The sequence below is a fragment of the Gekko japonicus genome, unplaced genomic scaffold (assembly GCF_001447785.1).
Source record: "Gekko japonicus isolate JY-2015 unplaced genomic scaffold, Gekko_japonicus_V1.1 scaffold110, whole genome shotgun sequence".
Classification (NCBI taxonomy): Eukaryota; Metazoa; Chordata; class Lepidosauria; order Squamata; family Gekkonidae; genus Gekko; species Gekko japonicus.
Window position 1 is genome coordinate 996,207 of NW_015173675.1, and position 25,998 is coordinate 1,022,204.

Here is a 25,998-nt window from a genome sequence, read left to right on the forward strand (position 1 = left end):
TTTCAATGATTACTTGTATTTATAATTTTTTCAATGATTACTTGTATTTATAATTTTTTTAATTAGTAAGGTGGTTATCTACTAATTGAGAGAGCTATATAGATGCAAAGGCCATCATGAACTCCTTGTATGATAGATTTAGCAGAAATGCACTTGATCTCTTCACCTTCACAAAATAGATTAAGTGTCTTAGTAAATATGGCATTAAAATACTCCATTGCACCAAGCTGCTAATATACACATGAGGTTTTCTAGGAAGCCAAGTACCTTCTGCCACCCAAGTAGTTTATTCATGTACAAGCAAAACAACCTTCGTCTTTTAATGCTATCACAATATATGGCCCTATTATGACCCATTTCCCCTTGAATATTCTTTAGTGATTCAGAGTCCCCCCTCTTCCTCCGCATACTAAATGTAGCCAGAAAATAAGACAATAGGCAGCAATGCAGTGCTTTTTAATGTTATTTACGCAATTTAAATCTTACTTTACTGTGTCTCACTTAATCCTCTTTTGCATGTCTCTGTTGGACAAGTTAAATGAAGTTGTTTGACAATAACTATTTAATGAATAGACGGTAACCCAGACTGCAACAATAGACCCCGTTTCTATTCAGTCTGGAGGGACTTTGGTTCCAGATCTCAGAGTTTGTGGAGTAATCCATTATTGCTAAATAAACGGTAAATATGCCTCTGATTTGTGCAGTCTGTTTTAAGTAACTCAGGCTGTAATTTGAATTTCCAAGTATTGAAATTAAGCAAAACTCAAAGGAACCTGAAGAAAAGAAACAGAGTTGGATCCAAAGGTGCTTTTCCACTGGCATAATGGCACTTTCTTTGGTAAAGAGTGTAGGGAGCAATTTTTGCCAACCCCCCCCCCACACACACACACTGAAAACCTACATTTGGCCCCCTATATTATTTATGAAGGTAACCAGATCCCCAGCAAGAGAATCTGAGATGCTCCTCCACATGCCCTCCAAATTTGAGTGCATGTAGTAACTTGGACCCCATAAATCCAATCCTCACCAAACCTGGAGGGCAGGTAGAGGAGAGTTAGTCAGAGATTCCCTTGCAAGTTTGGTGTCTCTAGCATGCTGGGGCCCATTCTACCACCTAACAAACCACATGAACCAAACTAGTTTGTGAGACAGCTAAAAGTTCATGATATGTGGTTTGCAGGCAGGGCATGCCATGAACCACGCACTGAACTGCATTTTTCTGGTTCATGCCCATCCCCAGCTGGTGTACAAACAGTCAGAGGATAGCTAAAATGTCTAAATGTGAGGGAAAATCTCTGGAATAGCACAGATTGCTTAAACACAAATGAGTATTTTCCCTGTGCATAAAATATGTAACATTTGGTAAAGGGAGGCCATATAAGCCTTATATTTGGCTGAGAGCATATATTTATTACTCTTAAAAACATAAGAGATGCCAATGTTGGTTCAGGCCAAAGGCCCATCCAGTCCAACACTGTCACACAGTGGCCAAAAATACCAGGTGCCATCAGGAGGTCCACCAGTGGCTAAAGCTAAAGGGTAATGTAATTGTCCTGTGCTGGAATATAAGAAGCTCCACCCTAAGCAAATGTATCCCTGAATATGGCCTCTTGCAAATCTCATTACCCTCAATGGGGGTTATACCAGCAGATCGACAGAGGGAAGCGTTTGTTGCTCGCTCCTCTGTCCCAGGACTTTCTAAGACTATTCCATAGTCTCAAACCATTTCCAGCAGTGAAGGTTTGGCAGGGGGCTTTTCTGGATACTGGTCTAGTGGGGTGGCGACCCCCGGGCTGAGTGCCGGCTGCCCTGAAGCAAGAAAGTCTTTAAAACCTGATTTTAACATTCCAGAGTAGTGATGGGCATGAACCAGGAAAATGGAGGTTTATCCCGGTTCGTGAGACCCCACGAACCTTCCCGTTTACTGAATTTGTTCATTTCATGAGGTTTGTGATGTAGTAGAATGGCCCCCCTGTGGGCTAGAGACGCCAAACTTGCAGCGAGTCTCCAGCTGACTCTCCTATCAAAGGGAGATTCCCTCTTTTCTGTTCTGACCCTGTGACCCTCGACTTCTGGGCCTCCTGGGGTGCCCCTTTTTGGCCTGGCCTCATCTGCTGGCCTCCCTCTGAGTGCCCCATGGGCCAGTTTCCTGGAATTCTCACCACTTATATCAAAAGGAGAATCACCCCTCCTTTTCCTTCTGCCCCTGAGACTCTTGACTTTTGGGCCTCCTGGCGCCCTCCTTTTTGGCCTGGCTTCGTCTGCTGGCCTCCCTCTGACTGCCCCATGGGCCAGTTTCCCAGAACTCCTGCTGCTTTTATCGAAAGGAGAACTCTCCCTTTATCCTTCCAACCCTGCAACCCTCGACTTCCAGGCCTTCTGGGGTCCCCCTTTTTGGCCTGGCTTCATCTGCTGGCCTCCATCTGACTACCCAGCAGGCTGGTTTCCCAAAGTCCCTGCCACTGTTCCAAAAAGATCACCTTCCGCTTTCTCCCTCAAGCCTTAGATGTCTGCCTCCTCTCTCCTGCACTGCCAGCATGCACCCCTCCTCTGCCTCTCCCTCATCTCCTTCCACCCCCAAACTCAGCTCCTTCATGCTTCCTCCTCCCCATGTCCCACAAGGGCCACTTTTGTTTGGTGTTTGGAGGGCCACTGTTGCTGTTTCTAGGGCTGCAAAAGGGCTGCAGAAGTCCATCCCCCTGTTGCTTTGACAATTATCAGTGAACCACCAACACAAATCCGCATGAATCTCTATAAAAACCATGGAGGTTCATGGGAGATTCATTGCAGGTGTGATTGCATGACAGCTCACAAACCACGAAGTGGGTGATATTCTTGATGAAATTAGGTTTGTGACATGGTTCATGCCCATCTCTATTCCAGAGTTCAAATTATTCTAGAGTGTTAACATCATATTTTTTTACCTTGTTCGGGTAACAGAGCAAAATGGTTTTACAGTGCCTGGATCTGGGTAAACATATATTTAAATCCCATCATTATTTTCTTCAAAACAGAAATTTCTTCCTTGTGGAAAGGCCCAAGCACTTATATTTTAATTGACCAAAATCTAATTTGGCAAGATATTTTTTAAAGCATTAGTAAAATTTAGTCTAACAATCTTCTTACTGTAATCCTGCATGAAAGCAATCATATTTCTGTACTTTTCCTATGACAAATTTATTTTTCCTATAAGCTTTCATTGGCTGGCGCAGCTGGCATAGGTTTACTGACAATCAGCCAGGAGATCTGAGCTTAAGGAAAACTCACAGCTCTTTCAAATGCTGGCATAGAGTAAGGTAAACCTGTCCCTGGGCATTAGCGCTAACACATACTGGCATTGCTGGCACTCACATACTGGTACATGCAGTCTTGGGAATAAGAAAAGGACATAAGTTGTGTAAAACAGAGATGGACTGCTTAAACATTTACTAGAGGGTGTGATAACTGCTACCAAGTCTCATCTTCAAGAGATAAAATCAGGTGCTCTGCAAATTTTGAAGACACAGCTAACCATTCATATTTCTAAGTTGAAGACAGATAGCAAGTTAACATTCAAAGAGAGAGCAAGCACATGGGTGGTATTTCATAGTATCATATAATCAGAATCATAGAGTTGGAAGGGACCTCCAGGGTCATCTAGTCCAACCCCCCGCACAAGGCAGGAAATTCACAAATACCTCCCCCCCCACACCCGCAGTGACCACTGTTCCATTCCCCTCAAATGGCGTGGCCCCGCCCCCAGCGTGTGATGTCACTTCCGGGTGATGCGCGCGGGGTGGGGTTCCCCCGGGCCCGATTCCGCATGGGGCGGAAGTCGGGTCTTGAAAGCGGGGGGAAATCCGCCCCCCAGGGGGATTTGGGAACCCTACCAGAAGATGACAAAAAACCTCTAGGATCCCTGGCCAAATCGGCCTGGAGAAAAATTGCTTCCTGATCCCAAAGTGGCAATCAGCTTTTCCTTGGGTATGTAAGAAAGGGCCACAAGAACTAAACACTGAGGCAACCCTTCCTACCCTCCATGATCTGCCTAAGTTCACAAAATCAGCATTGCTGTCAGATGGCCATCTAGCCTCTGTTTGAAAAACCTCCAAAGAAGGAGAGCCCACCACCTCCCAAGGAAGCCTGTTCCAATGAGGAACCACTCTATTTTATGTGTTTCTATGTAAAAATATGTGACTGTTCAACATTTGTAATGTCAGATGCTTCCATCAGTTGGACTCCTCCTTTTGAATCATAGACTGATCCAATGAAAAAATCAGTTAAACAAGGCTTTATAAGTGCTGCCTTCTGTAGCTGTAATACAATGGAAATAATTATTTTGGTGATATACGATATTGTAGTTATATAGTAACACCGCTTTCCTCAGAACTTGTTATTTGTGAAAAAGTACTACTTGTCTTTTTGAAAGAGACATACACATATGACAATTAAGACATTCATATATATAATAAGATAAAGCTGGGATTTATACCTTGGGGGAAATACTAGGGATGGTTAAAGAAGAATGAACGAGCTCAATAAATATTGTTTTGTGATTTTTATATGGGATACATTCGTGGCCCCAAAGATTTCAGCAATACATGCTTTTAATACCAGTTTTACTATACTAGGACCTCAGAAAGGAAACACTGAGGTACGGAAAGACAATCATATCAATAAGTTCCGTGATACAATGGAAAAGAAAAATTCCCAACCAAGAAAAAGTGAGAACTGATCAAACAATGCTTATAAGTCCAAATTGTAATTAGTGAACTTAAAAACGAAAATCCATTAGGATAGAAATCTTACCAAGTTTTCAACTACTGGTAGGTCAAAGATGGGTACAACTCCCCCCCCCCCATTACCTCTAGAATTAATCAAATGTATGGACAAAAATCCCGGTCCAAAAAGAATCTGAAGACAATGTATGGGCTAAGTTATGGTCTACACCTTTCAAAACTACATCTGTAACTATGAGACCAGCCTTCTATTATACTAGATGGCATTTAACTGGATAAAATCCAACATATATATACACACTGTCCTAAAATATGCTGGAGAAAATAGAGGAGAAACCATTCTTATCTACATCATTGGGGATCTTGTCTATATGGAGGTTTTTGGGTAGGATAGTCTCACTGAAAAAATAAAGTAGAACAAAGTTTGAGTCCAGTGGCACCTTTAAGACCAACAAACTTTTATTCTAGGTATAAGCTTCCGTGTGCACGAACACTTCTTCAGATATATATATGTCTCTTTCTGAACCTGTCCTTCGAATATGGGTTCAAAAATCTGTGCAGTGGGACACAGATATTATGAGTACATGTTTGGCATTGTGGGTTGCCATAAATACTGGGTGTGATATGATTTTTTGGAAAAGTGCATAAATTAAAACTGCACAAAATTCCTCTTTTTATTACTTTTTGCTAAAAGTACCCTGAGAGACTGAGTGTGCTTTCTCTCTTATAAGTGGTCTTTCAGTCTTCGTAAAAATTACATAAAACTTTGTAAGATATAAATAATACATTGTACGTTAGCCGGTTCTTGCTACATTTTTTTTTAAAATATGCTTTATTTGCTCCCCTAAAAAGGGGAGATATTTCGCTTAAAGAGAGAAATAGGGTAGGGTGTATAGGGGGACAAAGAAAAAGAGTGAGTGGTGTTAATAATATGTTAATTTGTTAAATTTTTTATAGTCAGATCAGAGAGTCCATAATTTCTTCCATCATCGAAGATTCTTCTTTTCTTCTAGTATTGTTAAAGTTAGTATATTAGTAATGTCCTTCTGGTATCAGTTTTCTCTTCCAAAGTAAAAAGTTTTTAGGCTTTAATTCTTCCCACTTTTCCCTCTCAGGTTATATTTTGAACTCGTGGCTCCTCCTTCTTCCTCGTCTTTCACCTCTCCCTCTGAGCTGCTGTCTTCTACGCTTAATGTCGACATCCATTTTGCCAGTTCTGCACTTTCTTCTTTACCGGCATGCTTTTTCAGAAAGTCTTGAGCTTTGAAGATGGAGTCAATTCTTTCTCTTTTATCCTTAAACTTGAAAACCAGTCCTTCGGGCACCAACCATTTATAGGTCGTTTGATGTTTTTGGAGGAAGATGGTCAATCCTTTATATTCCTTTCTCTTCATTCTGATTTCAAATGGAACATCTTTCAAGATCTTGATCTGTTGATCACCAATTTTCAGGGGTGATGCTGATGTGGACTTTAAAATCTGGTCCCTGAGACGTTGTTTTGAAAATTTCACCACCACTTCTGCTGGCAACTTATTTTTCCTTGTAAAGTTGGAATAGGCCCGATAGACCAAATCCATCTCTTCTTTTATTTTTTCCGCTTCGTTGCCAATCAGTGGTGCCAGTGCACTTGCCAAAATGTCTCTAAGGTCTTGCTACATTTGACTGACATCCTAAAATTCTGAATCTCTTGCTATAGTGTTGCAGCTTATTTTGTGACTGAGGGAAGTAATTGTCTTTTGTTAAGCTATACAGAATAATGGGGAAATAGGAAATAATATGTGAAGTGTCCGTAAGAACAAGCAGCACCTATTTAAAATACAATAAATTATGCAGATTAAACTGCCTAGACACAATTCAGACAGAATGAAACACAATTTAAATTCCCTAAGCACAAATCTCCCACTGAAACCAATAAGACTTTAAATATAATTAACTTTGGCTGGATCATGTTCATTCATAACTGACTTTACTGGGTGCATGGGGGCTCAAATGGAGCAAAAAATTTAGAAGTGAAGCTGCTTCCGACAATTTTTGATAAGTAGGAAATGACAAGTTGTTGTGGTCAGAAGGTTTGTTTATTGAAGGGAAATGGGTGGGACGATTTTGTGTGGTCCTCTTCCTATTTCTATTGGAGAGATGCAGTACATATTCCACCAGAGGCTTCAATTGACTTCCAAGTCTGACAAAATGTGAGTTTAATGCATGTACGGAGAAACTGTTTATTATTTAAGTCTGAAAACAAGCATAGTATTCAGACTAAGAACCCTGCACTTGCCAAAGTTTACAGAGCATAACCTTACTATGTTTGTAGATTAGTCTAAACATTTTCTCTTCACACTATTATAGAGTTTGGGGGGGAATAAGTTTTAAAAATATAATATTAAAATCTTGAACCCCTTCCCTTCGCTAACTGATGGGAATATCAAAGTTATTGTATATGTGTAATCTGAAGACCCTAGCCCTGTACGCATATTACAATGAGCATGTGTGTAATCTGTATACAGTATACGTGTTATTTTTCTTTGCATTTGCACTCTAATCCTTAGATTACATTCAGCATGTGCATATGATTTGAACCATGTATTTATCCAGGAACTGGGTCCCCGTTTCATTTTGAACTTATAAATGCCTTCACTCTGTCTTATGAGCATGTGTACTTGCAGGGTGTACTCAGGGTAATGTGATCAGGGTAATATGTGTACAGGGCTTTTCAATTTATTATAAATGAGATTATTAACCTCTATCTACACACACAGGGGGAAGTCTCTACTATAATAAAGCCAGCTAGCATTCCAGTCTGGAGCAAGTCAAGCACCATGTACAGCCGTTCCTTCTTCCCGCACCTAAGAATCAGAAGGGGCAAAAGCAATGAGCTTGATATAACTTGGAGCTATCTACATGGTGCCTGCTAGTTAAGGAGCGAACAGAAGAATTTGAAATACGGGTAGAATTTACCGTACATGCAAACATCTACTGAGATAAAAGAGCTAAATAATGAAAAAGTAGTAAATTTGATACAGTGATAACTTGGATCCGACAGTTCTTTAGGGAAGAAGAATGTGTTATAAATTAAAAGATCATTCCTTCTAGATGAATGTGAGACTATTAGAATACAGCACATAGACCTAATAAATTGCCTAAGGTAGACATTTAGGAGAGCTTGGGAAAAACTCATCCTTGGTCAACAAATGACTATTAAAGCTGATTAGAACTTCTATGACTGTGCATGAGAGAAGGCCAACGCGGAATCCATCTGAAGATACAGAAATCTGTCTGAAAACTATCTATTGTTATTCTGCCTCTCATTGTGGTGGGAGGGCACAAACAGATTTGCATACTGTTTTATAAATACGTTTATAAATAAAACGGCTCAGTGTTACTGAAAGCATGGGCTACTGCCATTACTGAAATTGAGTAATGGCGTTAGGAAGCAAGTCCTTGATGGTTACATTCTGTGTGCGCATGCACATGGCAAGCATGAGATAAGGGCCAAAGATGTCATAGAAGCCAGCAGGTTTGTCAGCTGTGGGGAGGAAAATCCAGTGAGAATATAATGTTATGTTACACCATTAGAAGAGAAGAAGAAGAAGAAGAGATTGGATTTACACCCCGCCCTTCACTTGGAGTCTCAGAGCGGCTTACAAACTCCTTTCCCTTCCCCTCCCCACAACAGACACCCTGTGAGGTTGGTGGGGCTGAGAGAACTCTGACACAAACTGCTCTTTTTCAAGGACAGCTGTTCCAGAGCTTGTGACTGACCCAAGGTCACATCAGCAGGTGCAAGTGGAGGAGTGGGGAATCAAACCCGGTTCTCCCAGATTAGAGTCCGCACACTTAACCACTACACCAAACTGATCATTAGGCTGCACCAGGATATTAAAATCAGACTTCCAAAGTCTGTGTACTTTGTCAGTTCTGTGCTATGACATATAACGGAGGAATATTGTGAAATTATGTTTAATAATGGCTTAACGATTTCTTATCCAGAACATCACATCTTACCAAAAGCATCACATCTTGGGGGACAAAGAAGCCTCAGTATGAAAAGTAATAACAAATGTATACATTTTTTTCTAAAGCACCCAGTTATATGCTTTGGGGGGACAAATTCTATGTTCAGCTAACTGTGTTTACTAGGGTGTTAAAAATAAGTATTCCACACTAGCATTGGACCACCCAATGTGAATATCTGGAAGCTTCTAACAGCCCATCCTTGAATGCTAAACATACATCTTTGCTTTTACAAACACATAATAATTACCTCATACTTGAACTTAAACATACTGTAAGGGTAGAAGATAAATGTAGCTGCTGGAGGTATTGAACCAACATTCAAACCATTAAAGCTACTTTTCTTCACCCCGATAAGAAAATGTGTTAACAGTATGAGCCACCACTGCCTGCTTTTATGAGCAACAGGCATTACCATGCTATGCCATAGTCTCTTAAGAGGAAAATTTAAACAAATTTCAAATTGTACCTCCCCAGACTGATTTGCAAAGCACATTCCCCATACTGAAACAATTTTTTTTTTAACCTAGACTTTTAGGGAGTGGGACCCACTATTGGCTTTTTGATCTTCAAGACCCATTGTGTCTGACCAATATATGCAGTTTTGGTTTACAGGTACAGTGACTTCTCTGTAGCAGGGTTTTAAAAAAAAAACTAATGGAGAGAAACAGGAACAAATGAGAGGTATCTCTTACGTGCAGACCACTGTCATATCATGACATTTGAGTGTCACCGGCTCAAGGTTTTATGATAAAGCCTTATCCTGTTTCCAGAAGACTATTTACATCCAGATATTTTTGTGGTTAAATTTCAAAGAAGTGGCTCTTTTAGCCAGAGCTGACTTGAAACTGTCATAGAAACTGATCAGTCTCTTCTTTCTAAAAACTTTGGTCATTTAATTAGTAGAAGTCAATACATGGAAGGAAACTGATCATACAAATCTCTTCCAACAGTGCAGTCCTAAACACTCCTTTAAGCCCACGGACTTCAGTGGATTTAGAAAGAAGAAGAGAAGAAGAGATTGGATTTATACCCTGCCCTTCACTACCCAAAGGTGTCTCAGAGTGGCTTACAAACTCCTTTCCCTTCCCTTCCCCACAACAGACACCCTGTGAGCAATGTTCCCTCTAAGCCGTGGAGTCTTGTGAGCAAAAATTCTGCTTTGTGAGCTACTGGCATAAAAGTTGTGAGCGAGCGATTTGGCTACTGCATAAATCAGTTTGCTCTGGAGCCATCCTCCCTGAGCTGTGACAAAAATCTGTGAGCCGGAGGCGAAAAAACTGTGAGCTAACTCACACTAACTCAGCTTAGAGGGAACACTGCCTGTGAGGTAGGTGGGGCTGAGAGAGCTCTTGACAGAAACTGCTCTTTTTCAAGGACAGCTCTTATCAGAACTACGACTTGCCCAAGGTCGTCCAGCCAGGTGCAAGTGGAGGAGTGGGGAATCAAACCCAGTTCTCCCAGATTAGAGTCCGTGCACTTAACCACTACACCAAACTAACATGGTTTAGAATTGCATTGCAGATCATCAAAGGAACTGTACGATGCTATTGTGCTTTTTTCCTCCAAACTCACCTCATCAGATTTGTCTGTTTCCTCACATAGACTTATTTCTTTAATACTTTCATTTCCTGTAGAGAATTTCATCTTGATAAATGATAACAACAAACAACATTTGAATTAAGAGAAAGTACTGCACAGTCATGTCCTATCTATGCTATTTATTCAAAGTGCTTCAAAGTTGATAGTGATTAAGTATTGGTAGCTGTTAACTTTTCCAACTGGTTGACAGTCCTTCAATGAATGCGTGGGAGTGAGAGCGTATAATGGATACCCAATCAAATTAATTTACTCCTTATCATAGTTTTTCTATCAGGATTGTAACATTTAACTAGCATCATATCACATTTTGAAATGTTATACTTTCATGAAATCTTGTGCTGCTAGGTGAGGCATATTTTGTTTAAATATCCATAGATTTGTTATTTTTTAATTTTTGGTGTCAGGTTGCCCTGCAGAAACTGCAGTACCAGTTTGTTATATTTAGGTCCCACCCGTTGTTCCATGAACTCAGAAATGCTTCAGCCTCATAACTTCTCTGTGAGGAATGTTGGGCTGCCAACAAGTGACTTACCCGTGGCCACCCAGTGAACTTTGTACCTGGGTGGTGATATTGAAACTCAGCATTCAATCACTATGCCTCACTTATTTGTCCTAGTCAGGGGTCATTTCGTAGAAAAAAAGCTGCAGGAGCTCATTAGCATACCTTATTAGCATATGCCACACCCCCTGACATCACCGGAAGAGTGCACCAGCCCCTCTGACAGGCAGAAGCACCTGGGATCCATTCTTTCCCCCCTCTCCCTTCCCTTCGCCTCCAAGTCGGGCAAAGGAAAAGGGGAGGGGGAGGATCTCAGGCGCTTCTGCCTGACAGAGGTGCTGGCGTGCCCACAGAATCATAGACTGACCTCTAGGGACAGCTAGTCCAACCCCCTGCACAATGCAGGAAATTCACCAATACCCCCCCACACCCCAGTGACCCCTGTTCCACACCCTGAATATGATTTAAAAAACCTCTGGGATCACTGGGGGCCAAACTGGCCTGGAGAAAAATTGGTTCCTGGCCCCAAAGTGGAGATCAGCATTTCCCTGGGCGTGTAAGAAAGGGCCACAAAAACTAAGCACTGATGCAACCCTTCCTGCTTTATCTCTCGTGATTTGCCTAAGTTCACACAATCAGCATTATGATCCTTTTAAAGTTGAAAGCATGATATAAATGCAAAGGACTATTTGTAAGATTATCTGTAAGACACAAGACCAGGACGCATCTCACTTCTGGCAATCACTTGGAGAGGCCCTATCACTCAGCTTCCATTGCCCCACACACCCCCCACACTGGAATAAGAACATAATATCAGGCCATAGCACATTGCAATAAAGCCCCTACAACTGTATACAGAAATACTGAGCTTCCCTACCATTTGCTACAACTAGCCCACCACACAACCAGGATCAAGACTTCTAAGTGGACCGACAGACAGGCATACACTCGTTTGAGAAACTGAGTATTACATTACAACACCTCTGGAACATTACAAATCAGTAGAGGCAGCACTGCACAGTGGTCAGAATTACAGATTGATGTGGGGAGACCCAGGTTTGTATTCTCACTCTGCTGGCTGAGTGACCCCGGGCCAAATCTCCCCTTCTTTACCTAACCTACCCCACAGGGTGGTTGTGAGGATGAAATGGAGACTCATGGGCAGGGTCCCCAACTTCCCTGGCAGGAACACTATGTTAAGAAATCTCTCACAATTATGCAGCCATAGCAGGCAGGAGGGAAGGAGGCGAATACCTCCAGCGCCAGAGGAAGAGTCAAACCTTGGGGACTCATCCATGCATGAGAGGGCCAAGGCAGCAAGAGGCCTGGGCGAGCTGGGCTCCTCCATGCCTGGCAGAAGATGAGGTGCAGAGGTGAGTGGTGGGCAAGCAGAAGAGGCACTCAGCCAGCCGCACAAGCTGCATGCAAAGAAACTCCCGCTGCCCCAAGATTCAGGGCTGCCTCGTTAAAGGAGTGCGGAGGCCAGACTCGCAAATGAGAAAAAGCAAGCTCAGGGTTCGTGGGTCGCATTTTGGGCTGTGGAAGAGGAACCGGTTCCATTCCTGGAGTTCTCTTGAGTTCCTGTGCTTTTGGTTTTGCTTTTTGCCAATCTGCCTCCCAAGACTGCTCCAGGTGCTCCGGCCTGAGGGCTGCTGGGGGCGGGGCTCGAGTGCTCATTACTTGTGGAGCTGAGGCTCAATGTCTCCAGCTGCTCCGCCACCTTCCCTTCCCTTGGTTTGCTCGGGGAGCTCGAGCAAGCCGGCTGCTGGAGGGAAGGAGAGGCAGTTTAAACCACCTTCCCTTCCCTTGGCTTGCTCAGGATCCCCGCGGCTACAGAGACCCTGAGCAAGCCAGCTGCTGGAGGGATGTGCATTCTCTTCGTCTGAACCGAATGCACCCCCAAAAATGGCCCATTGGGGCCCCTTTCAGGCTGCTGCGGGCCGAATCAGATTCTCTGTTCTGAACCGGCTTCCCGCAGTTCGGCTCCATTATATCCTACGGGCCATTGAAGTCAATGGCGAAAACATAGGGTATATTCTGGGGGCTGGAGGAGAGGGGGTTTGAGGGAGAGGCTCCAAAATTGCAGGGTAGCTGCTGGAGCCTCTCCCCAAGATACCCACGCTGTTTCAGGAACATTGAACGGTCCAATTCTACGGGCCCCCAAACAGGTTGCCCCCATCCCCTCCATTGTTCTCTATGGTGGGAAAAGGTTACCCTATGTTTATGCCATTGAATTCAATGGCCCATAGGATATAATGGGGCCAAAACTGACATTCAGCTGGCCCTTTTTCAGGCCCGGCGTTCTAGTGCGGAGCCTGAAAAAGGAGGGCTGGCGGGCAGCTCTGCAGTCTGTTTTTCAGGCCCAGCGCTCTGGCGCAGAGCCTGAAAAAGTCGGGGAGGGCAGCTCAGCAGTCCCCTCCCCATGGTGGTTGCAGCTGTTGCCAAAAGTGGCAGCAGCGGCCATAACTTTTTAAAGAGCCCCTAAGGACAGCTGGGGGAGCCAGAATGACCTCTCGTACATGAGGTGGAATTTGCCCCTACGAGTCCAAGGCCACCACCCCGGGGCTCAGGGAGGCGGGGGAACATTTCCCCCCCACACGGTTGCCCAACTGATGGCTGGTTGGAGCAGGGGGCGGGGCTTATGTGCCCACCCCCTGGGCTCCTGCCTGGCGGAGCGGTGCTCCAGTGCGCTCCGGCAGGAACCAAGGCCTGGTCCTGGTAATGCTGCTGTGAATTATCAAGGAATCATCTTTAATGGTGACTGATTCAGAAAGTGAAGATGCCAGATAAGTGAACTGTTTTTAGTGATTCTGGTCAGGGCAATCTATTCAAATTGGGGGGGGGGGGAGTATTTGAGGCCAAAAAGTCCTTCCCAAGAGGAATAGTAGATAACAAACTAATGTATATGAAAAAAAAATTGTTTGAACAACCACTGGTTGAATGACTTAACCCTTGTTTTCTTATTTGAGGGAAAAACCAAGACACAGAGTATGCAGGTCAACCATAGAAAGATTAACCTGCTACATAGATAACTATCAAAATATGTGCATTTGGTTTCTGTCTTGAAAAAAACAAGGTGATAAGATGGGTGTCCTTACCATGCACGTCAACTTGGATGGAATGTCTAGAATAAACAGGGACTTCCTCCACCAGCTGTGTTCATGGCCTTGTTCAGGAGGAAGCAAGACATTGTCTACCTTGCCAACTACAATGGAAGTGCAATGACTGCTTGGCCTGTAGGCACTGAGGCTGAGGGAGGTCATCATCTTATTTTGTCCACGATGCCCTCTGCTCAGTTCCTCTCTGGTGCAGTAACAAAGAATGTCTCACCACCCTGTTCATCAGATGTGGGAGAGTAGCAGAGGTCTGTGTCAAATCAAGGGGGCCTTAGAGAACGCCAATGACTGAGCAAAACCCTTCTCCAGTGGCTGCTAGACTGGATGTAGAGCAGGTCATGAATTCAGCCATTCTACCCAGACTGGTAATCAAATTCTAGATCCAAACTAGATAGCCATGTTGCTCTGTTTCAGAAAAAAACAAAACAGACTAGTCTTCTAGCACCTTGAAATCAATATATTGTCACATAAGTTTTAATGGATGCTAATTTTCACGTTTATGCAAGACTAGCAATGCCATCCTAAGCAGAGTTGCACCCTTCTAAGTCCATTGCTGTCAGTGAGCTTGGAAAGATGTAACTCTGCTTAGGATGGTACTGGTATTTGTCACATCTCTCTATCTTCAGGGCTCCAACGCTGTATTCCTGCTGCTTAAATTCCTCTGTGGCAGCATGAGGAACAAGCGTATCAGTCAGCTGTGCTTCCTGTTCCATCTGCTCATCCTTGTGTCCCAAACAGCTTTTAAGATTCAAGTAGTGCAGCATAAGTCTGTTGGAAGTCCTACACTAAATTACTAAATAGCTGGAGCATTAGATTATTTTTAAAACATGAGCATACTGGCAGCTGCCAAAGGTTAGGTCTGTATTATAGTGCAATAAAACCACATAAAATATTTAAACAAATACACACATCTGCCAATGGATAGAAGTTACGAGATGCAATGCTTTGCTACAAAACCCTTCTAGCACTGCTGCTTCTTGAAGGAGGCATGTCCGTGGGGTATTCAATTTTTTCTTTCTTTACTTCTGCAGAGCACGTTCTCAAGGAAAGGTGACAAAATCTGAGAGAGGGATTTAATGTCACTCCTAACTTGATCTAGTGGAGACTGGGGGAAATGTCCCATTTCAAACTTGGATGGATTTGATGAGCAATGGATAGAAAACCCCTGGGAGTTCCAAAAAGAAGTAGGCTACTTTTCTTTAAAAACACAGCAGAATTGACAGTGCTGCTTCACCTGTTAGAATGGATGAAAATAAGGATTTTAAATTGACATTGCCAGTCATTTATGCAAGTGCCCCTGAATTCTAGTTACAATGAATTTTATTGTTACGGCACCCAGCCAGCAAAGTTCTAGTTACAAGGTATTCTTCATCCTCTGCCATACTAATCTGAGCTTTCAAGGGTAGATCCAGCAGACTGTTCCAGGCATGGACGTCTATTTTTCATAGATACCATCTTTTTGCTACTGGTCACAGGTTTCAGTTTAGGTCAACGGTTGAGGGCTTTGTAATATAAGACAAATTTCCTTCATTTATGCAATCTCTTTGCAGGGGGAAAAACCTGCCCATACCACAAGAAAAAGGCAAATTCCATCTTAGGAATTACTTAGGCTTGCCAAGCCCCCACTGGGGGTGGGTAAATTCCCACCTGGGAGGCCCGTTACCTGCCGGCGGCGGATTGGGCCCCGGGGGAACTCCACCCCCTGCCGGAGGGCGTCCCCAGTGTGATGATGTCACCTGGAGGTGACATCATCACGCTGGCCACATTGTGGGGGGGGGACACTCTGTGAATCGAGGGAAAACTCTATGGTTTTCCCTCGAGTCACGGTGCTCCGCCCCCAACGTGGACGATGCGATGACGTCACTTCCAGTGATGTCATCGTGGCGCGCATGCGCAAGGAGACTCCCGACTGAGCTAGGAATCCCCCCCGCTTTGCAGGTAAGTCGACTTGGCAACCCTAGAATTACTAGGAAAGGGATTGAAAAGAAAATGCCCCTTTATAGAGTTCAGGTGTGGCCTCATTTGGAATACCATGTGTACTTCTGGGTTCCCACATCTCAAAAAGGACCCTGCAGAGTTGAAGAAAGGACAAAGGAAGGCAATCAAGATGATCAGGGACTTGGAGGACCTTTCCTGTGAGGAAAGGCTGTGCAGTGTGGGACTTTTTTGTCTAGGAAAAAAACAGCCAAGAAGAGACAAGATAGAGGTTTTTAAATGTATGCATGGGGTGGAGAAAGGGGATAGAGAGAGCACAGAGGAGCCCAATGATGTTGTTGAGAAATAGGTTTTGGATAGCCAAAAGGAAATACCTCTTTACCCCATGAGCAATTAAACTGTTGAATTCACTCCCATTGGGTTCAGTGATGGCCATGAGTATAGATGGCTTTAAAAGTGGGTTAGACAGATTCATGGAGGGGAGGGGAGACTAAAGGGACCCTCCATTTACAGGGACATCAAACTTTGGAATGCCAGAGCTGGGAGGCAGCATCAGGGGAGGGCCTTAGCCTCTATTCCCTGTTGTTGGCCCTCAAAGGAACTGGCTGGCCATTGTGTGAGACAGGATGCTGGACTAGGTGTGCCACTCGTCTGATTCAGCAGGTTCTAATGTTCTTAAATTCTTGAATATATTTACTTTCAAAGCTGTTGTAAAATAGACACCTGTAATTTCAAACATGGCAGTGTACACATTTTTTCTCCTATATATCTGGGGAAAATGTTATATGCATTGCCCATAGTAGAAATCAATAGCAACTTCCAATATTGATACAAATTATGAACCTGCCTGATGGTAAAGAGGGAACCCTATCATGGTAGAAGCATGTAGTGGTCATGTGAAAACCATTATGTCATTTATCCCTAATATTTAAATAATACTGAGTTCAATCCAAATTGTAGGTTTAAATCCAGAGTGAAAGAATCCTTCCCTGAATGGAAGGGCACCTACTGATACAACCTCATGGTTTGTACTACACCCAGTATTTTTAGGGCATAGTCATTGTCAGAAACAGCTTGTTATTACTGTATTGAAGTAGTGAACATTTCTTCCTAAGTGATTCAATATCCATTATATGGAGTTTAAACTAGTATGTTCTAGTAAGTCAATTGTTCTACTGTTTATATGAATTTTAAAAAAATAATTCAGAATTATTTTTATTGTTTTATTTGTATCGGCCTTTCGGCCGTCTCCTATAAGCCGCCCAGAGCCTGTTCACAGGGTGGGCGGGGTATAAATGTAAATATAAATAAATTACTTTAATATATTGATTCCATCAAATAAGTACAGTTATTTGTTTGTCTATTTAAAACATTTATTAGCTGCTTTTCTTCTTCATGGAGCTCAAAGTGGCTTACAAACATAGATAAAACATACAGGATAAAAGACATTAAAACATAAAACCAAAATTTAAAATCACTGCTCAGAACTGCTACTAAACTCAACCCAATGTAGTCCTGAATAAATAAATGAAACCATCCTCAATTGTCTCCTAAGTGACAGGGCCGGGCAAACTTCCCTGGTGAGGTTATTCCATAATCATGGGGCTGCCACTGAAAAGACCCTCTTGTACCCACCAAATGAGCTTCTTTGATCGATGGGACAGTCAGGAGGGCCGTAATTGCCCCTTGTGATCATAATTCCCTGGCAGGAACATTCGGGAGAAGGCAGGTCTTCAGATAAACTCATCCCAAGCCATGTAGAGCTTTAAAGGTCAAACCAACACCTTGTATTGGACTCAGGTGTGGATTGGTAGCCAGTGTAATTGTTGTAATACTGGGGTCACATGCTCCTGATAGCTGGCCCTGACCAGCAGTCTAGCTGCAGCATTCCATTAATGAAACCTTCTACTTGAACTGAGAGAGGAATATTTTGATGGCTTGTGCCAATTGTGTTCACATTAACACTTAAGTAAATCATGTTATTTGAAAAATTGGACTAAGAACCCAGAATTTTTAACTTTAGCATTTATCACTCTAATTTAGCATTAAAAAGCTTCTCAAAATGTATTTAAGTTCCTTAAAATGCAAGTTATATCAATTTCCACAACTGTCAATGCAATGTGATGAGCAGAATGATAAAGTCTAAATTCTGCTTCCTGAATTCTGCTGTAATTGCTGGTATCAGTTATGGTGACTTACACATTTCATGCATCATTAAGATGTTAAGCAGTAATGATCTCGCCAAAGTTTGAAATGATCTGGCTCAGGTCATGAATTTATCAGTTTAATTATGAGAGAAGCATTTTTGCAGAACTACTCCAGTCTGGTTCAGATAATGAATCTATGAGTTTATAATGCTTGGATTAATTATGAAAGAAGCATTTTTGCAGAACTCCTCCAGCCCAGATTGTAAAATGAGCTTCTGCACATGCACAGACAGCACTCAGGCCGTCCAGGCTGCTCTGTAGGCACAGGCTCAAAAATTCATAGATGTCATCTTACTTTCAAATGACACTTCCCTTTATCACTGTGAAATTATGAACTGCAAAGCCCGTTGCTTTTTAGGTGCATGCATAGTTTTTTTCTTAATAAAACCTTTTATTCTCAATTAAAATTTCATTGTTTGCTATGGATTATGCGACTAGACCACCCAACTAAGCGACCTTTTGTTATTGGGTGACTATTTTCTCTATTTGGATCAATTTTCTCAAAAGTTTCTTGTAAGTGCTTTCTGTGGTTGTTGGACCCCATTCAGATCAAAAACCCTTTCTTATTTTTGGGTGTGTTTGACTGGGGATTGGGGTGGCTGACAAGTTGCTCACAGCCATGGCTGGCAGTGGGAACTAAAATTCCCAGGGCACAACATGGTAATATTACAAGTTGGAAAGAACTCCCAGTAAACAGACAAGTTTGTTTTTCCCCTGAATACTCACCAAGAGAACTGTAAAATACTGAACTGATTCTGAATTGAACCAAGGGAAGTTTTCTTTACACTTTAAGCAATAGTCATAGCACCCTATAACCTTCTGATAGTTTTATAAATAGATGTCCATGCATAAATAGTGTGTATATTTTATAAGGGTAAAGTATTTTTATGGTATCGCTGAGGAACACAGACACTTGTCATGTCCACTTTTATATCTTGTACAGATACATAGTGTCACAGATTATAAATGCTCAAAAATAATGAATAATCATGTCATTTCTCCTGCCCCTACTCGTCATGACAGTTTTGCTTCCTAAAAATTCCAACCTGAAATACGTTCAGATCTCTTACAATTGTTAAAAGGATCAGTGCTAATTTATTTGACAGAAGCTACGTGAAAGGTAGTGTTTCACTGGAAAGTTGAAGGGAGCCTTGCTTCATTCCTTTTTTTTTAACATGTGGTGATAGTAGTTTGAACCACGTAGCCCTGAGCAGCAAGTCCCTCGAGCACCAGTTTTCACTTGGCAAAAAATGGATCGCTTTGACCCAACTCACATCTGATTCTCAGTGGTGGGGGTGTGGATTGGTATTGACTTTCAGTGGAGACGTGCCATGGTATGAGTCACACTGCACCTTGCCCTCCCAATAGTACAATGAATAATGAACACAGACAGAAATTGGGAGGTCATGCAGCACTCTTTCTACCCAGAGCTGTCTCCCACTGCTCTTTCAACATATCCCGAGTCTGGTATGGGTGGAGGCTCAGCTCCTTTGGAACAGGTTGAAGCAACATGCCGTAGTAAGCGAACAGAGAGGTCCTAACCCTAGCCTGCCCTCGGGTGAAGAGACTTCGGTCATGAGAGGGTAGGACGGAGCATATTATTGCGATGAAAAGTGAGGGGGGAAATCATGAGATGTTTGTTTAAGGATCAAGATCAGCCCAGCCCTTCTGCTTTGCCAAAATGTATATGAACTTAGTACCATGAGCCAGTTCCAGCCCCTTATTACCCTTCCATTATATATCACTTTGGCAGTGAAGATAATTTCAGCCAGTGGCTTTGCTGATTTGTGGTTTCCACTTGGCTTACCTTACTGACTTTAAATTTATTTTATTTTGTTAATGGTCAATGACAGAGCAAGGCTCCAAAGCAGAATTGCTCTGGCCAAGATTCATTATATAAACATGTTGTATTACTGTGGGTTTTGCAAAACACAGTAAACCAAAAGCACTTCAAACACACATTGGGCCTCAGTAAAAAGTGTCATGGACCATTATTAATAGCTGGAAGCCACTGCTTTGATTTCTTTCCAGCATTTACTACCTGGGTCTGGATAGAGCTCAGTTCTTAGACAATGTACTGCAGATGAGCATCATTACTCTGTCTAATAGTAAACTTGCTGGCCCTACATAATGAGAACTGCACAAAGTGGCCAACCACAGGAAAAGGTTGGTGGACTACCAACTTGCAGGCCTACTTAGTATGCCTAAAATAACAATTTTGTAAACTAAAGAAACAAAAGTACTCCCCTGCCCCCCAAAACTCTTGTCTGATGTGGACTGAAAGTGCTTTAGAAATGGGGCATGGGCAGCAGCTGACTGTCAAGTAAAGGGGAGGAATCAACCTGGTCAACCTCCTGAAGTGTTTAGAGAATCGCAAAGGAGGAGGCTTTGGGGGTGGGATTTCCAGCCCTCCAGCAATTCCTTGTGGGCCCCTAACCTGCAGTCCCATAAAAATGAGTCAGTATGTTTGCCAGTCCCTTACATAGCCACCAATATCATAATAGTGTGAAACTATGGATATTTGTAATCATGGGCCCATTATCTATTATTTTCACGAACAGTTTCATTATACTTAAAGGCTAAAATCAAAGGAGTGAGAAGAAGAGACTTAACAAATAGATGTCATTAATATGCTTACAGCGTTTTTTCAGAGTTTGAATCAGGAGGTTTGATAGTTCTCTCAAAATAATAATAATAATAATCTTTCAATTTATTAATTGCTCAATCCTGCAGAGCTTGCTGGCTCTGAGCGATTTACAGTTACTCATTCAACGCGGGACTAACAATGATTTATGGGGGTAAGGGAGGACAACATATATCTTTTAAATCACACACTTCACAGTCGGTGAGGGTTTGTTCAGCTGCAGGGTCAGATGTATTCCGTCGGTGTCACTTCGGCTTGGCTAGATGACGTCAGCTTCTCCAGGTCTTGCAGCGCCGCACTGCCACCGCCTGGCCGGAATGGCCCATTACATGCTTTGGAGTCGAAGAGATTTTTTCTTAGGCTTACAATCTCACGAGCTGAGCATTCCGGTCGCCGGCTAACACCTCCCCCACCGGGGGGGTCTTTGGTGTGCCCACCCTCTCTAAGGGGTGGTACCCATTTTATCTACTCACTGAAGCTTTTGAACCGCTGGATGGATGGCAAGCTAGGGAAAAGGCTGGTAGCTCACACCAACACGGGGCTAGAACTGACAGCCGTACTGTTCAGCTTAGATATTACTAACCAGAGGATAAATCCTCTGTGCCACCGCTCATGAAAATGAAAAGTAATTGTCTCCTTTTGGGCTTGCAGCAATTGTTGAGACTATATATTGTGCTCTGTTATATTTATCCATGGTTTGCCTTGCGTTTTGCCTCCATCACATAGAGGAAGCTGAAGGTGCCAGGAATTTGAGAACCTGGACCAGCCAGGAAAGATCTATTAAGCATCTTTCCCCTTTCAGGTATCTTGAAAGTAATAGTGTCCCATTTCTCTTTGGCTGCAGTCCTCAAAATCTCATTCTGTTATAATTTCTGTAAAATCAATTGTTTATTAAATACCACAACCTTAAAATCCACAAGCCAAAGGACCTATGCTGGCTCCTTTCAGAATAAGTAGCCCGATTCAGGTGTTTCGTATTCAAGGTGCCAGGGTTTACTTCTGCTATACTAAAAAAAAAAGGTTTTAGAAGCCATTCATGACCTGGCATACTGTTGATACTCTTGATACTGACCCATGTGGTTATATCACTCCTCACAGCAGGGTTTCCTAGCAGTCCCCTAATTCGTGAGAATACAAGAATGCTGCCCCACTGTTATGGAACAGTTTCTGCGAAGGGGTGAGGCAGGCACCTACTCTTGGGGCTTTCCAGTGAGGCTGCAAGGCAGATCTGTTTAGAAGAGTTTATAGGCCAGTTTGAATGGGCTCTGGCTTCAGCATGTTTATTAACTATTTTAATCATCTGTTTTAGTTTTGTCTCCTGCCTTGGGTGCTGACTAGAGAATGGCATGGTATACAAATGGTATAAATACATGATTTTTTACCTATTAAAATTAGTCTGTCAATTTTAGAGCAATTAAAATTATGTACAAAGCTATATCATTTAAGAATTTTAAGAAATGAGCTGCTGGTTTTACAACAGATCTCTTGGTCTCAGTAGAAAGTTGCACAAGACACCTGGCCATTGTGGTCCTCAATGATGATTCAAGAAGAGTCAGGATGGATGTCTTGATGGAGATACAATCTGTACTTACAAAAGGTGACTCTAGTTTTTGATTTACATATTTGACCCCAATGGGTGTCAACCTGGCCCCTTCTTGGGCTTGGTTGCCTTGGAGACATGGGGGGGGGGTGAGAACAAGAATGTATACTTTTGTTTCTGGCCACTATCTCTCTCAACTTGGCCATGTAACCTTGAGACCTAAAACTGTTTTTGGTATCCTCTTTCCCCTGAGAATTCTATGACGTTAGTTAGGTGGACTTTTTAGCTTAGGTGTGATTGGCCAAGAGCCACTAATGTCTTATTCGATTGTAGTACAATTACTTGCTTCCCGCGCTTGACCTCAGTTCTAACAAAGAATCGTTAATAGTCTGGATCCTCTCAATGTCTCAATAAACTTTAATTCTTCTGAATGACTGTTATTGGGAACTGATTTCTCCAGGAGCTCTGATAATGGGTAAGGGAAAGGGAAGGCTTACAACTTATTGCTAATGAATAAATTGCTTCCACAAACTTATAGTCCAAGGCTGCCCTAACCTGGATAGTCCAGGCAAGCCCGATCTCATCAGATCTTGGAAGCTAAGCAGGGCCGACCCTGGGAAGTACTTGGAAGGGTGACCTCCAAGGAATACCAGGGCCGGGATGCAGAGGCATGTTATCAAGCCCCCTCTCTGAAATCTCCTAGCCCCACTAGGGGTCACCAGAAGTCACCATGACTTCCAGGCTCGCAAGTGCATACACACACATGAACAAAAATACACATCAAAAATAGTAAAAAAACCCCAAAAAACCTTATAGTCCAAGTCTATGTAGAAAGAAATCAGGCAGAAGGTCAGAAAGGATACAATGTTCTGGAAGGCGAAAAGGACAACCCACAACATCTGGAACCTGACTGAAAAGAAGAAACAACTGAAAGTGCAAATGGTAAGAGAAAACAGAATGCAGATTGCAACCAATTAGGAAAGATCAAAAGCATACTTGGAAAGACTTTGTGGTTGGAGTGATATGTTACAAAAGACAAATGTGGTTGTTCCTTCTCACTTGGGAAGCCATACTGGGACTCCCTCACACGTTGAAATCTACGCAATATTTAGCTCGGTTTGACTTTCAGGCCATAGCACAGAAACTAAACTCAGATATATCAGCTTTTAACATGCATGGCCTTACCACTAGGATCATACTAGCGCCATTAAAGTTATTTTAGAACCTAAACAGTAAAAAGCTTATATTCAGTCTTGTTATCATCTAATTACAGCTATTCATACAAACACCTGGTGTGGTATACCAGGTCATATCACTGGAGCGTGTCACACTGCTCATAAATAATGTTATCATCACCTTTTCTGATCACATGGAGCAATCATAAATGCCTCTATTGATTTAATAAAAGCAGAGAACAAAATTGAAAACAGTTCTTGAACAATAAGAATTGAACAACATCAGATTTTGCTGCCTCATTCAGTTATTATTGCCCAATATTCCAATATTCTATTCTGTTTTAGGGTAGCCTTGTGCCAGCAGTAGTATCTCATAGTAGTATTTTTATATATATATATATAAAATTTTATTTTCAATATAAACATTAACTATACATTGACATCCAACTTGCCATATCGACAACACAATAATAAAGATTTCAATTATCAACACTATACAAATATTCTGGGCAAGGTAATAACTACATTCCAATATTTTATAAGATCCATTCTTTACGAATAAAACTATAATATTGTGATTTCTGCGAAGGATTAACTTGTTCTAGGACATATTCGACTTTTTCCAATATCAGCCACCACCTTCCATAAAATACTTGTGGATTATAAGAAGGATCTGAAGCTGCCAATTTGTCTGAAATTTTATCCATTAATAGATGCTCCCAAAATCTTAGAATACCATTTATTAATATTTAATGGGGAATTACTCTTCCAATTTTGTGCAATTATTGTTTTTGCTGCTGAAAATAATAAAATTAATACTTCTTTACTATATTGGGGGATTGAAATATCTTTCCAATAATTCAAAAGTATAATCTCAGGTTCTGCTGGAATATCATAACCAGTTAAAAATTTAATTTGGTCTATAATATTTTGCCAGAATGTCTTAACTATTATACATTCCCACCAGCAATGAATATATGAGCCTATGCTTCCACACTGTTTCCAACAGTAAGGCGATAATTTACTATTCATTCTATGTAACTTAAGGGGTGTCAAATACCACCTGGTAAGTATTTTATAATTTTTTTGTTGTACATTTATGGATTTAGTTGTGAATGCATATGCCGACCATACCTCTTCCCAAAAGGAATTATCTAATTCTATTTCCAAGTCTGCATCCCAAGATCTTACATATGAAGGTAAATTCAATGGATTAGGATCAATCAATATCTTATATATTTTAGAGATTAAGCCTCTACTAATACCATCTGACAAGTAATATAAGTTTTTCAAATTCGGTAGGCGGCCTATTACATGTTTGCCTCAGTTTAGATGTACTAAACAAGTGCTGTATTTGGATATATTTATACCAGGGAAGCAAAGAAGAAGCTTTACTTTCTAATTTGGTTTTCTCTAAAAGATTTTTTTTACCAATTAAATAATTTAATAAAATCAATTTTGCTTTTCCCCACAAATTAAAAGAATTGGATTGTTGCGCTGGGGGAAACCAAGTTTGATCTATATAGGTAGAAGCTAAGGAAATATCTGGTGCTAAAAATATTCTTTTTAATTTCCAAATTTTAAATAAGGTCTGAATTAAAGGATGATTCGGTATTTGATATGAACTTTCAGAAGTGTGTGCCCAAATTGTTACCCGATATTGTTTAGAATTCAAAAAAAAAAATCTTCTAATCCTACCCATTCGGGTTGGGGATCAGATTTCAATATTTTAACTACTATTGAGAGTATTGCCGCTTCATAATAAGTTTTTATACCTGGTAAGGCTACTCCTCCTAATTTGTTGGGTCTACGTAAAGTTTTAAAACTAATTCTGGGTGTATGATAATTCCATACAAATTTGTTCCATAAGGTTTGCCAGGATTTAAAATATGAAGGTTGAATAGGAAGTGGCAGTGCTCGGAAAAGATATAGAAGTTTGGGAAAAATCAGTGATTTAATTGACATTTTTTCTAGCCAAGTTAAATTTTCTGTATTCCATCTTTCTAATAAATTTTTAGTTGCATTTATGGTTTCAACGTAATTAACTTTAAACAATTCACTGAGATTCAAAGGTATTTTGATGCCTAAATAAGGCCAGTACGATTCAACCCATTGGTAACAATAATGAGTTTCAATATAATTCTGAACATCCTTACTTACATTGATTGGATAAATTAAGGTTTTAGATTGATTAACTCGAAGTCCTGAGATCATTGCAATTTTTTTAAATATCTTTTCAATTTGCGGTAGTGAGGATTGAGGGTGCGATACATAAAGAACAAAGTCGTCTGCAAAAAGACTAATCTTGAATGTAGTTTGATTGATTATAATACCGGAGATTTCTTCTGTTTGCCTGATTTTATTTGCCAGGGGTTCTATAGCTATAGCAAAAAGCAAAGGCGACAAAGGGCATCCCTGACGTGTGCCTCTGGTAAGTACAAAATCAGGTGATATAGATTTATTAATTGCAATATATGCTTTGGGTGAATCATAGAGTGTATGTATTATTCTTAGAAAATTTGGGCCAAAGCCCATTTCTCTGATTACTTCT

The 25,998-nt window shown here is 41.5% G+C and overlaps 1 protein-coding gene across 2 annotated transcripts in view; it reads left to right on the forward strand.

The window, feature by feature from the left end:
* The window catches only part of ANAPC10 (anaphase promoting complex subunit 10), a 49,920-nt gene extending 44,033 nt beyond the window's left edge, over positions 1 to 5,887 (forward strand). For both annotated transcript variants that reach the window (XM_015422928.1, XM_015422929.1), the window contains exon 7: positions 5,834 to 5,887. The gene's annotated coding sequence lies outside the window, so the exon portion shown is untranslated. The remainder of the gene's footprint in view (positions 1 to 5,833) is intronic.
* The last annotated feature ends 20,111 nt before the right edge of the window (positions 5,888 to 25,998 follow it).